Source organism: Chenopodium album, chromosome 5 (assembly GCF_948465745.1).
Source record: "Chenopodium album chromosome 5, dcCheAlbu1.1, whole genome shotgun sequence".
Lineage (NCBI taxonomy): Eukaryota > Viridiplantae > Streptophyta > Magnoliopsida > Caryophyllales > Amaranthaceae > Chenopodium > Chenopodium album.
Genome location: NC_137838.1, coordinates 38994845 through 39008820, shown reverse-complemented (window position 1 = coordinate 39008820; position 13976 = coordinate 38994845). Strand labels below are relative to the sequence as shown.

General features: G+C 29.2%; 2 long non-coding RNA genes and 1 pseudogene across 2 annotated transcripts; 1 reads left to right on the top strand and 2 right to left on the bottom strand.

Moving 5' to 3' along the window:
• Positions 1–2853: 2853 nt before the first annotated feature.
• LOC145633601 (small nucleolar RNA snoR8a) lies at positions 2854–2929 on the bottom strand (annotated as a pseudogene).
• Positions 2930–4985: 2056 nt separating this feature from the next.
• Positions 4986–6035, top strand: LOC145630692 (uncharacterized). The gene is made up of 2 exons (XR_014112185.1): positions 4986–5139; positions 5649–6035. It is a non-coding gene; the product is annotated as an uncharacterized LOC145630692 (long non-coding RNA).
• A 1876-nt stretch (positions 6036–7911) lies between these two features.
• LOC145630691 (uncharacterized) lies at positions 7912–9489 on the bottom strand. The gene is made up of 2 exons (XR_014112184.1): positions 9336–9489; positions 7912–8150 (listed from the first exon to the last, which is right to left on the bottom strand). It is a non-coding gene; the product is annotated as an uncharacterized LOC145630691 (long non-coding RNA).
• Positions 9490–13976: the final 4487 nt, after the last annotated feature.

Here is a 13976-nt window from a genome sequence, read left to right as displayed (position 1 = left end):
TTTTGGGTGTTTTTAGCCATTTTTGGGAAGAAATTTAGGGGTGATTTTGGAAAAATTTGGTAAAGAAAAGGACAGATCAAAGGGTTTGAAATGGTAAATTAAAGAAGAAGTATTGTATTTATTTTGTAATGGTGATGTAATTGAAGTGATGCTTGGTGCGTGAAACGAAGCAACCCTTCACGCCAAACAATGCACTTATCTCTTAATAGCTTTTTCTTACTCTTATTTATTTTAACTAGCCTTCTGGCCCGTGCAATGCACGGGTTATTCATATAAAATTGTATTGAGAGATAAGTGAAGAAATATCAGTAAGTCATTATAGGGTATAATATGTAATCGGAAACATGATTAAAGAAATAAGAATTATGGAACTTTAATCGAAAAAAAGGCTTAAATAGAAGGTGGAAGGGCTAAAATTAAAGAGAGAATAGGAAAAGGTTGAATTAAAGGAGAGAGATGAAGATGAAGAGATGAAGTGTGTATGAAAGATTAAGTATAAGTTTAATGAAAGAATTAAAAAAAATGGTATAAAAAAAATTAATAGTGTAAGATGACATGTGGCACTATGGTTAGAGAAGTGTAATAGAATGGATGAGGACATGTGTCTTTCTTAGTTTCTTGGTTATAATTTTTAAATACTAAGTATAGATATAGATTTTTACAATTTTTTTTTATTTTTTTTTTATTTTGTATTTTGAAAGCTAATTTTTACAAACTTTGAATTTATTTTAATTATTAAGTAGTTTTGCAAATTATGGCTTTTAAGTTCCAAGGCAATTATTAAGTGTTGTCATATTTTTGTACTAAGGAATTTATTAAGTATTGTCATATTTTTGTACTTCGTATTTTAAATACCAAAAAAAAAATTAAAAAAAATTGCAATTTAAAGTGATAACACAATAATTAAGATATAGACAAATTTAAATTTAATGAAACAAATTATTGTTGTTAAGATAGAAGAAAGATTAGTGAAGTATTATTGGAGTGTTACATTTGACATATTATATTGAAGCTAAGGGTTACATAGATGGCTAATTAAATAAATGTTGGAATTATGAGAGTAGGCCCGGTTAATAATAGGGTCAGGACTCAGGAACCTTATTAAATAGGATCAATTCAAGGCCAAATATTTTGTCCAATTTAATACGTGACTGGCCTCACGATGTGACCAGCTAATTTAACACATGAAAAAGTAACCCCTGCCGAACAAGATTACAAAGAAGTGTTGTCAAATTCATTGGATTGACGAGTGTAATTTGAAATTAAAACTAATTTTCTTTTGTGTCCAATGTAGGATGATTTTAAGTAATCTTTAGTTCTCTCAAATTCAACTGGAATGAATCATCTTTGAGCTAGTAGCCACATGAAACTGTAATCATTAACAATTCATACTTTGCTGGATTAAAAGTGAAGTTCGGCTTGATTTTTCTGTTGACAAATCCGAGGTTAAATATGTTACGGAGTATTATGATTTGCGTATTAATTAAGTGAACCTCCAAAACTTTGTAAAATAAAATCATCTGCCCTAGTGGCTCAGATCGATTATCATCTATAACAATTGATTAAAAATAAAACTTCATCGCTTCAACCATCCATTACACACGTATATACTCTTGGCTATGTCTTTTTTTTTTTTTTTTTGTACAACTAATTAAACGTATTTTGAAAAATATTAAACTCTACATTCCGCATTAATTGGAACACTTATTAAAGCATGTATTATAATGTATATTATTGTATAAAAGATGACTATGGAATACGAGCATAATTTTTGTTCTAAATTTTAATAATAGGAAATTAAGGTTGTGGCTGGACGATCAAATATCTAATATCTAACTAGCATATATTTAAAAATGTTAATGTTATTTTCTATTACTTCATAGAAACAGATTGGCCGAATTAGCACATATTTGATACTTTGGAATCTTTAATTTTGGTCATGCTAAATAATCATTACTGTTACAAAAAGGAGAAGAGTTAATCTTTTTCTGATCATTGTAACAAGTTAATGAATTTTGGTAAAGGTGATTCTGGTTATAGAAGCTACAAAAGTTATATACGGAGTATTACACAATATTACTAATTTTATATGTTAATTGATGAATAAATAAAAACAATTTTGACAACTTTTGAAATTTGGGGGATTGCATCAGTAGATTAAATGTGGAATTGGAAGTGGTTGGGGAGTGGAAATGATAATTTTGGTTATTAATTGAATATATGACGACTTAATCTAACCCAACTTGATCCTGTTAAATTAATCAATTGACGTGCACATACAAGTATATCCACAAGGGTAAGGTCGTGCGTCATAAAGATGGGTTAAAATAATTTGACTCATGAGAGATTTGATCAAGTTATGATCTTTCTCTCAATCTAAGTAGACACAATAAAAAACAATAAAAAAAAAAAAGTAATTATGATTGATTCAATTTTCACGAAAATTAAGGAATTTTTTGTCAATTACAAGTAAAAAGATGAATAAAAGTCGTAGTTTTGTATTTTGTTTAATCCCCTAAATCGATGATGACGAGCTTAGATAAAGAAATTCAATCCATTCAACTTTGTAAAATAAAATTAGTAACCTAACATCTTTGTTAAGATGAGATGATTAAATGGAGCGTATTACAAAAATATTACTATATATATAAAAAGGTATTAAAACTTATTAGGGTATTTAAGAATCCAATTAGGGTATTCAAGAGAAAAATAATGTCGCTCTCACATAGTCACATACATGTATAAGTATCCCGATTGAATAGGAGGCTAGATTAAAGAATACTAAAAAAAAACATTAACTTATAAAAATTTGCTTTAGAAAAAAAAAAAAAAAATTTAAAAAAAAGGGGGTAAATTGCTCATATTCTATGGGTGTATAGATGAGTCTATCATGCCATGGTTATAGCAATCCAAAGAAATAGACATATAATTAAAGGACGGAGACAATACATCATTTAAGATGATTTTTTTAATTGAATTAATAGAAGGGTAAATTATATGGAGTACTTTGTATGATCTGACTAATAATTTATAGGGATAAAGTACTTTGTAATACAGTAGATAAAATGATAATCCGACTACAAACCATTCCATTATGATTGTACTCATACATCGAATAAATTGATCATACTCTTTTAAGGCTTGCATGAATGAGTTAATTAATAAATTAAATTTGTATGCAGCAAATTTATTACTCCGTATTTGTTATGAAATGTATTTGCACACATTCAATTAACTTATCAATTAGAAATGACTAGTGTTTTATAAGAAACAATGGTATTAAATTACCGTGAACGTTAATTATGTGAATCCAGCATGATCCTCCTTATTTCAAAGAACTAATGACTTGTTGAATATATATATTAAGGTTTTTTTTCCAATTATAAAGGGTACATAATGTTATAGACCTAATATATACTTTTACTTGATTTGAAAAAGAGCTATCTTGCTTGCCACCAAATTAAAGTAATATAACCTTTTAATGGGACTCTAATTCAAATTTCATTTATTACGTTATGATGCAATATCCAAAAAATGAACTTGACATGTTCTTTTGTACCATTTCAGGCTATGAGCTCAACAGATGTCTTTGCCAACGTTGTGGTTGAGCACGACTGAGTACTTAAACTAGTAGATAAAGGGGATGCCCTACTTTCTCATAATGATTTGTTAGTGGCTCAGGTCGATTCTCATCTATAACAATTGATTATCAATCGAGTACTTGTATGTACATAATATTAATATACAAATATAAAGAAAAAGAATTGCTTTTAAAATGTAGGAAATCATAAAATTTAATTATTAATTACAAAAGTTAATATTAAATCACAATTCATACTCAATCAAGATGCAAAATAGATCCAATTATAATTTGCTAATAATAATTTTAATATTTATATTCAACAATTTGATTTGGTTGACAAACCAACTGAGATTTACAACTTATTTCATCTAGCCTTTTCCTATTCCCTAGCCCTTTTCTTATGCTTCTTCAAAACCTCATCCAATTTATTCTTTTTCTTTTCTTTATCCTCTTTTAGTTGTTCAAGCTGAATAGCACCTTCAGCAGCCGTTTTCTCTACTCGATCTAAAAACCTCACAAATTCAGGAACCACATAAGGTGCTTGAGCAACAGCTTCTTCCACTCCTTCAGACGCATTTCTCATAATTGCATAAACTTCGTCCGTTTTTTCGTCAACCACCATCTTTAGTGACCGCACTCCGGCTTGAATGACCTCCATGATACGGCTATGCACAGCGCAGAAATCCTCATACTTAGCAATAGCAGCATCAAGATCCTTCGACTCTCACATCCTTATACGAATTTTTGGACAAAAAAATAATATAAAAATGCTTAGAAATAATTTGTACGTAAAGATCTCTTTGCAAACAATAATCACCTTCAAATACTAGAATGTACAAAGTATCACTTCTATAAGTAACTTTCACAATATAGATGTCCACAATTCCAAGGTGTTTTAATTACACATATTCCCAAGGTTGAGTTAATTATAAATATTTTTTCAAGAAAAAGGCTTGATTCCAAAAGAAAGTAAAATAAATTCTACACATGCTTAATTAAAGTCTTTTATCAACTCTATTGATATTTGATAATATAAAATAACAGCTTACCGTATTACTTCGTATAATTTTAATATCGATTAAACGAACAAGTGTACCTAAAACTAAGTGGATAAACAGATTAATTTTTCGATTTTTTGAGCGGTTTTAGAGAAATAATTATTACACAATACTAAATACAATACTAAATTAAAAATTAGAAACCTTTATTTTTATACAACCCGTATTTAACCTGAAACGATAATGATTGAACCCAATTTACGAAAAGTTAATTTCTAATTTTAATTTTTTTTCATGTACATACATTAATATAAGATAGACGGATTGTGTTTCACCCGCCTTTTTCAATTTCATTAAGGGAATTTTGGTAATTTTGCCGGTTGAATGACCTTTCTCATGTTTTTTTCACAATTCTTTTGTTTCTCTCTCCTCTCTTGATCTTTCTCTCTCTACTCTCAAATCTCACTGTATTTTCGTTTCTCTTGTATAGAAATCGGGATTTTGTTCTTCGCTGATCAATTTTTTGCTGTGGTTCTTTGATTTTCGTCATTGTTTGAGGTAATTATTTTTTATTTATTATACTTTTTGTGATTTTGTGAAATTTGTTTATCTATTTGCGTTTGTTTGATTTGAGTGTGAAGTTAGGTTTTCGTCATTTTTATTCAATTATTTTTTGTCTACGTTTTTTATAATCATATATTTGATTTGTTATTGTTATAATTTCACATTATGTCTATTGGAAATAATAATTAGTTTGAATTTGTATAATTTGATTTATTTTTCTTATTTGTTCGATTGAGGTTTTCTTCAAATTTGACTGATTTTAGGGGTTTTGTATTTGATGTTCTAAAATTATGGCTTTTATCGATACTTTTGTCCTAGGCTTCTATACTGGAAATTTCATCTGGTCTTAGCTACTATTTTTGAAGTTTTTAATGTTGTCTTTGCTCATTTGGTTATTGTCCATTGCCCAGGTGCAACTTTGTCCATATGATTTCACTAAATACCTGCAGATATTGTCTTACTGCTGATATTAGTTTTATATTTCTTTTGTGACTGCAATACAGGTTATGGCTTAGCAAGGTACTTATCTAGCTAGCTATTTTAATCTTATGGAACAGAGTGAAACACAGGTTGTTTTGCGACTTCAACACACAGGTTGTTGCTCAGCAAGGCCCTATTAAAATCAGATGAGAAGGTCAACATTGGTTCAAATATTTCAGTTATGAAATTCCTGCACATCTTCTGAGTTTTATTATTTAGTTTTGTGAAATTCATAGAGGAATTTTATTATTTAGTTTTATTTACTTTTGAGTTAGTCTTATTTACTTTTGAATTAATGGTGATTACTTTTGAGTTAATGGTAGTTACTTTGAGTTGATGTTAGTGACTGAGTTTGGTATATAATTGTGTGCATGGTTTATTTAGTAGCAAACTACACTTTTCAATATGAAGCAGGTGAATTCAAACCTACAAAGGCAACAGACCTTTGCCTACTATATGTTGTCTCTTACACTAATAGCGACACATACACACACACACACACACAATCCAAAATTCAATGTGTTGCTTGCATTGCTATTTTTTTTTTTATCATGAAACAGATGTGAGTAGATAAACTTGTTCTTCTTGGCTAACACCATCTATATGCAGACCCAGAGCTTACACTATTGTCATGTCACAACGGATTGCACTTGTTAGATATGTGGGGCTTCAAGTGAATCTTTCATTCATGCCTTGTTCCAATGTCGGGATGCAAAATTGATTTGGGACATGGGAGCATAGTAATTATGTGGAGCCGTTGAATGATGCGCCTACAAGCTCCTTTGCTGAGCGTCTATAGTGGCTTGCACATAAGGTGGAGAAAAAAGAACTAAGTTTGATATGTGTTCTGACTTGGGTTGCTTGATTTTGCAGGGATGAGAGTATCTACCAGGACCTTGTGACTAGTCATGTAAGTCTAGCATTTAATTATACCAAGCTACTGCATGATTATAGAGAGTACTCTTTGCAAGTATTCAAGCCTGCTGTGACAAATAAGGCTGCTCTGAATGCAAGTTGGTGTGCACCAGCAGCCGGGGGTTGTGAAAGTTAACACTGATGCGAATCTCTCTGCTGCTAATCGGGTTGGAATTGGTGTGCACCAGCAAGGCTTGGCATCATGTACTGTATAAATTTTTAAATTTACTTTTAAAAGATTTTTATTTACTTTTGAATTATTTTTTTTACTTTGAATGTTTAATGTATATACTAGCCTACAAGCTTAACAGGTAGAGCATTGTGCACATGCACAAAAGATGTGGGTTCGAATCCCACGTAGGTTTATTTATTGATAACATGGAATATTTGGAATGGTAGTTGCTCACTTTGACTGAAATTTGAGCGTATAATCTATATATTTTTGTTGTTTATTACTTTTGCTGTACTTCGGTTTACTTTTGAATAATATTTATTTACTTTTAATTAATTTTTCCTTATATCGAATGCTTTAATGTACACCAGCCAGCTCAATAGGTTGAGCATTGTGCAAGTGCACAAAAGCACATAGGTTCTACTTGCACTTCGAACAATTAGATTATATATATTATTTTTAATATTTAATTTTGAGTTTTTCTATTTTACTTTTGAAAAAATATTATTTACTTTAATGATGATATTATTCACTTGTATTTACTTTTTTGATATTTTGATTTACTTTTTAGCATTTTGTATTTACTTTTGATTAATTATGATTTACTTTTTACATATGTTTCTCTACTTTTGATTTCTTTTCATAGTTATTTTGATTTAGTTTAGAGATATATTAATGTACTTTTTCAGATTTTCTATTTACTTTTGAGATTTTTTTTTTTTAACTTTATCATATTGATCTATCAAAATGAGTGTTTGGAATGAGAGCAGGTGTGTCCAATATAGGATCGAGTTAACCTCAAGTTACAAAGATAATAAAAAAAACCACTTTTGTTTGTATACATTAGAGCTAATTTGATTTACTTTTGAGATGTTTGAATTACTTTAGAGTGTCTAATATTTACTTTTAGAGACAACCTATGTAGGAATCTAACCTACACCTCAATGCATCCGCATAGCGCTCTACCACTTGAGCTAATAGGTTTTAGGGCAAAAGATCCATAGCTTTTTAGAAAAACCTCCACATTTTTACAGTTCCTTTAGTCCACAGAGTGGTAAATATTTTTATTCGCTGCCTTGTTTTTGTATAAATGACAATAATAGCGATCAAAACCACAGCCCCTGATGAACCAAACACAACTATAGAAAAACTACAAGTTATATTTCTAGCAAGCAATAATATAAAATCTAAAAACCACAATAAGAAAAAGATCATTTTCTTTCAACCTAACATATAACATTTACATTAGAGCACACTAAACAAATAATGATATCTTTTACTCTTAAGGAAAATGGAAATCATGATAAGTATTACATTGTATAAGCTGCTGTATCAACTATAAAGTAATTTGAAGAATATAGAAGCAACCTTAGTAAAGGTATTTTATTGTAAACGCAATCGGAAGAAAATAAATTACCTATGAGCCGAAGCCTCTTTTCTGCAAGAAAAATAACATATCATCAGTGATTCAGTGTTTGCAAGAAAAGAACAAAAAAAAGTTTGTGAGTGCAACAAAGGAGTTTTTTTACAAAGGTACTTCATGGCCACATTATTAACAGGTTACTACACATAGATTGAAGTATTTACTATGAACAAGCAGAGCACTTTGGGAAGATTGTATAGGCTGAACACATTGAAAAGGTTCGGTTTTATCAGGACATATATAGTTGAACTGATAATTAGGCTCATCATACCCTCACTGCCCACTAGATTCTAAGCAGGCAGTACAAATATAAGCTTTCCAGTGCAACAAAACTCCCCTTTGAAGCATATCCAAAACTTTGGCTTTAGTCAGACCCTCATCAATATAAGGCACTTCAATAACAACTCCATTACACTTTCCCTCCAAATCCTGCAATTTAAAGTCATTCTTATACACTGCCAAACTCCCATATTTCACTCTTTTATCTACGTACTCTTTCAAAACCTTCTTAGGACAATCAGGAAACACATATCCATAACCATGATTCATCGAGAACTTCAACAGATCGCTCTGTATCGACATATTATGAAGCGAATGGAAACAACCACGGCTACTCGAAGCATCTTCAACAAGAGCTGAATTTTTGACTTGAACCTTTTGATTGCTCATATGTGTATAGATAGTTTTACATTTTTAATTTACTTTAAAAAAGAATTAGTTTACTTGTATTTGGATTTTATCTACAATTGAAATAAATAGTAGGAAACATTAATTGTTTAATTTAAAATTTAAGCACAATATGTAAGCAAGAAACACTAGCTTAGGTTCAACTTCAATTCTAATAACTAAATTATACAGAGCAATTATGGCTAACAAGCAGCTAACTATTTAAAATAATCGCAATTTTTGCTGTAAACAATTAAACAACACATAATTCACAATCATATATCGCAATTATACCTATTTTGAACTCAATTTGCATCTCGAGCGAATAATTGTGGGTCATTGCAGAAGTTATACGAACAAAATTCATCACATTCAACGAGCATACTTCAAATTTTAGCAAGATCTTGATGAATTTACAACAAATTGTTCTAATTATGCTATATAATTTTCAGAATTTGAAGAACCCTAAATTGACTATACTGGATGTAAAAGTAATGAAATTGAAATCGGTGTTCTACAAAATAAATATCTTACCTTAGAGAGAAACTACTTCAATTGAATATAGAAAGCTAAGAAGCGCTTCAATGGAGTAGTGAAAGCACGAAACTCCCTTCAATGAAGTAGAGAAAGCTCGAAGGCCGTTGTAATGGAGGAGAGAGAAAATGCTAGAGGAGAAAGAAAGGATAGAAAGTGCACTTATTTTGGGGAATTGAATTAAATGAGTTTGAACATTTCTGGGTCGTTAGATCACGCGCCTTGTGTGTTGGATCTGACGGTCCAGATTAGTTTCTAGTTCCTATTATAGGATTGATTCTCATTAGGAATCCGGTGAGAATAGGTTCATATGTGAGAATTCATGCTTATATGAGAACTGATTTAAAATTTAGAACATATGAGTAAAAATTTAGAACATGTGAGTAAAAATTTAGAACATGCGAGTTAAAATTTAGAACATGTGACTCAAACTAAAATTCTGAACATATGAGTAATAATTTAGAACATTTGTGTGAGTAATATGTTTAGAACATCTGATTTAAGAATTAGAACAAGTGATTAAAAATTTATAAAATTTGTTTTATGAAATTTTAAACATATGAGTAAATTTAGAACATCTGATTTAAGATTATGAACATGTGAATAAAAATTTAGAACAAACTGATATAGAATATAGAAAGTGTGAGTAAAGATTTTAGAACATACGTGTAAAAAAATAGAACATACGCTTTAAAATCTGGAACATATAATTAAAAATCTTAGAACACACGTTTTAAAATTTAGAACATATAAATTAAAATTTTGGAACAAGTTATTTAAAATTTATGACATCAAACTTAACTAATTTATGGTTTAGAACATGTGAATACTAAATTAGAACATTTGATTTAATTTAGAACACCTAAGGAAAAGTTTAGAACATCATATTTAAAATTTAGAACATACAAGTAAAAATTTAGAACATAAAGAGTGTTCTCACATAAGAAAAATTCTCATATAAGAAAAATTCTCACGAGAGCCTTCCCCTATATATATATATATATATATATATATATATATATAGGTTTAGAAAAAATAAAAAGATGTACTTTGGAAGTCATAAAATCTATAATCATTCAATATTTCGTCATTATTGCTCAATTTACTTCTTAATTGGTAAATTGTGGTACATCTCTTGCGTGGTACATTTTTATAAATATACCCTCATCTTCTGTCTCTCATCTTCTTTTTCTTCTTTGTTTTTTTTTTTAATAAAAAAATTTCATTTCTGTATAATAATGGTTTAGGCATATTTTTATCAACTCTATTCATGTTTTATAATATAAAATAACAACTTACCATATTACTACGTATAATATCGATTAAACGAACAAGTGTACCTAAAACTAAGTGGATAAACAGATTATTTTTAGATTTTTTGAGCGGTTTTAGAGAAATAATTATTACACAATACTAAATACAATATTAAATTAAAATTTAGAAACCTTTATTTTTATACAACCCGTAGTATTTTGAGTAGTTAGTTAATTAGTTATTCGTTAATACTCCGTCGTATTTACATTTAATTATATACGTATTAATACGGTAATTGACTAATCTGTGTATATTTCTGTAGTTACTCTGTACCGAATATTCAACTAGAAAGTGGTACGATACAGTTTAAGTATGCATGAACAATACTTCCTTTCCCCCCGAAAGTGTCTAGCTTGTTAACTTGAGTTGGAAGGAACTGTAAGAGATTTCGGTTTAATATGACTCTTTTCCTTACCAAAAAAAAAAAAGATGTAGTAAATTGAGATGGCTAGTCTTAACTTTAACCTTATAACACCTCGCCCTAAATTTATTTATTTTTGGATAATTTTAAGATTAATTAGATCGAGTCAATATTCAGTTTTTTTTCCTTCTGTCCTTGAAAGAAATACACCTGATTATTAAGCTTAGCCTAAAATTTATAAAGTACTGATTTTTATTACTTTGCTCAAATTTAAAACGTAAAGCTAGAATACTCGGAATATATTAAAGAAAAATACTCGAAAAAAGGATATGTAGACATGTAGCTTCTATGATCATGCAATCTACTCGATCAGCATATAACTATTGAAACAACATCAAGATAGAATATGCAAAACTCTACCGTTGTTAATTCGACTTGTAGAAATCAGATGCTTCTATGATACATGTTCATGCATAATGCATCGAGGTAAATGAAAAGAAACTTACTGGCTTACGTAAGCAAAGCCCTTTTATAAGAGCTAACCTCAAACTGCCCTAAGATTTTAAGCTTAATATATTGTTTGACTCCTTTCTTTTTCCCTTAGCTACTTAGCTTGATCATCAGCTTCCTTTTCCCACTTTTTTTAAGAGAAAATTTTAAAGGGTATTTTAATTTACCGTATTACTACGTATAATTTTAATATCGATTAAACGAACAAGTGTACCTAAAACTAAGTGGATAAACAGATTAATTTTTCGGTTTTTTGAGCGGTTTTAGAGAAATTAAAATTACACAATACTAAATACAATACTAAATTAAAATTTAGACACCTTTTTTTTTATACAACACGTATATAACCTGAAACGATAATGATTGAAACCAAATTACGAAAAGTTATTTCTAATTTAATTTTTTTTTTAATGTATATACATTTAAAAAATATAAGATATATATATATATATATATATAAAAAAAATAAAAAGTTGTACTTTGGAAGTCATAAAGTCTATAATCATTCAACATTTCGTCATTATTGCTCAATGTGCTTCTTAATTACATCTCTTATAAATTGTACCCTCATCTTCTACTCTGTCTTTCATCTTCTATTTCTTCTTTGGTTTTTTTTTTAATCAAAAATTTTCATTTCTGTATAATAATGGGTAGCATTGATAGCACCGCCACTTCTAAAAGCGTATTTGCACCACCGATTTGGAGATTTGATGAGTCGAAATCACAAGAACATAATTCTGCAAGTTTCCGAGTTTATGCCACCACTATGACGAAAAAGATGAACAATCACTTAGAATTTTTGCAAGAAGGAATTTCAAGGGTTGTAAAAAATAAAAAAGAAAAAGGAGAATCTACCAAGAAAAATAAACGACAGGTTGTGAGGGATGGCTGTGGTGAATGGCTAGTTATTATTGTTGAATCTGACAGTGATGAAGTTCAAAGCAAACTCAATGAAGGAAGTAAAGCAGAAAAGAAAAATGAGGATACTAAACAAGAAAATGAGGATCATGAAAATGTTGCAAAGGAAAAAAATTGGCCAAGAGGAAAAAGGGAGAATATTAAAGAATCTGTTACACGTGCTTTAGAATAGTAGAGTGTAATGATCTAAATAATGAAAATATGTCTTATTTTGAAATGTTAATGTTATTTTCTATTACATTGAAAAATATCTAACTAGCGTAGGTTTCAAAAAAAATGTTAATGTTATTTTCTATTACCTAATAGAAACAGATTAGCCATTAAAATTTTAATATCTAATTAGCACATATTTTTGTACTTTGGAATCTTCAATTTTGGTCATGCTAAACAATCATTACTGTTACAAATCTATTAAGAAGAATTAATCTTTTTCTAATCAATTTGAAAATAGTTATAATAAGTGGAGAGCATGTTGTTTTTTTTTTTTTTTTTTTTTGGTAAAGTGGGAGAGCATGGTATTAAGTTAATGAATTTTGGTAAAGGTTAATGAATTTTGACTTTGATTATATATGCTGAATTTTGTTAGAGAAGCTGCAAAAGTTATATACGGAGTATCACTTAGCTTGATCCTGTTAAATTAATCAATTGACGTGCACATACAAGTATATCCACTAGGGTAAGGTCGTGCATTGTAAAGATGGGTTAAACTAAGTTGACTCGTGAGAGATTTTATCAAGTTATGATCTTTCTCTTAATCTAAGTAGACACAATAAAAAAAAAGTACTAGGATTGATTCAATTCTCACGAAAATTAAGGAACTTTTTGTCAATTACAAGTCACAAGATGAATATAAGTCGTAGTTTTGTATTTGGTTTAATCCCCTATATCGATGATGACGAGCTTAGATAAAGAAAATCAATCCATTCAAATTTGTAAATGAAAATTAGTAACCTAACATACAACGGTGAATTGAATTATCTACAGCCATTAAAATTGGAGCCTCATATCTCATACTCGGACCAATTGATGAATTACTATACCTATGGTTCACTAATCATAAGAGAAAAAATTGCATCTAAATGATTAATTTAACATGTTCGAAAATATATAGAAACATTAGCATTGATTATATATGAGAAATACCACAAGTCAATTTTATTTATTTATTTTTTAGCTCATCACAACATAATATGCCTTAACAGTTTACCAGGCCTTTATTTTTCAAAAAACGATTTTTTGGTTGTGCTTTAATAATTGTTTTTGTTCAACCACACACAAAGGAAGACAAGCTAAAATACTGCTCCATAATAGTAAAGCTCTATTATTTTGACAACATTTTATTTGACAAAAACTACTAGACGTTCTCACCTTTTGCACCTATCCACAATTCTTCTTTCCAAATTTAGCATGGCATTGCTCAAGTATTTCTATTATGTACTACTACTATATTTGGTGATTATTTATCTAAATTTGATATTTTAATTTAAGATTTATACGAATAATATCTGATAGATTTATGGTATACATACATAGACTCC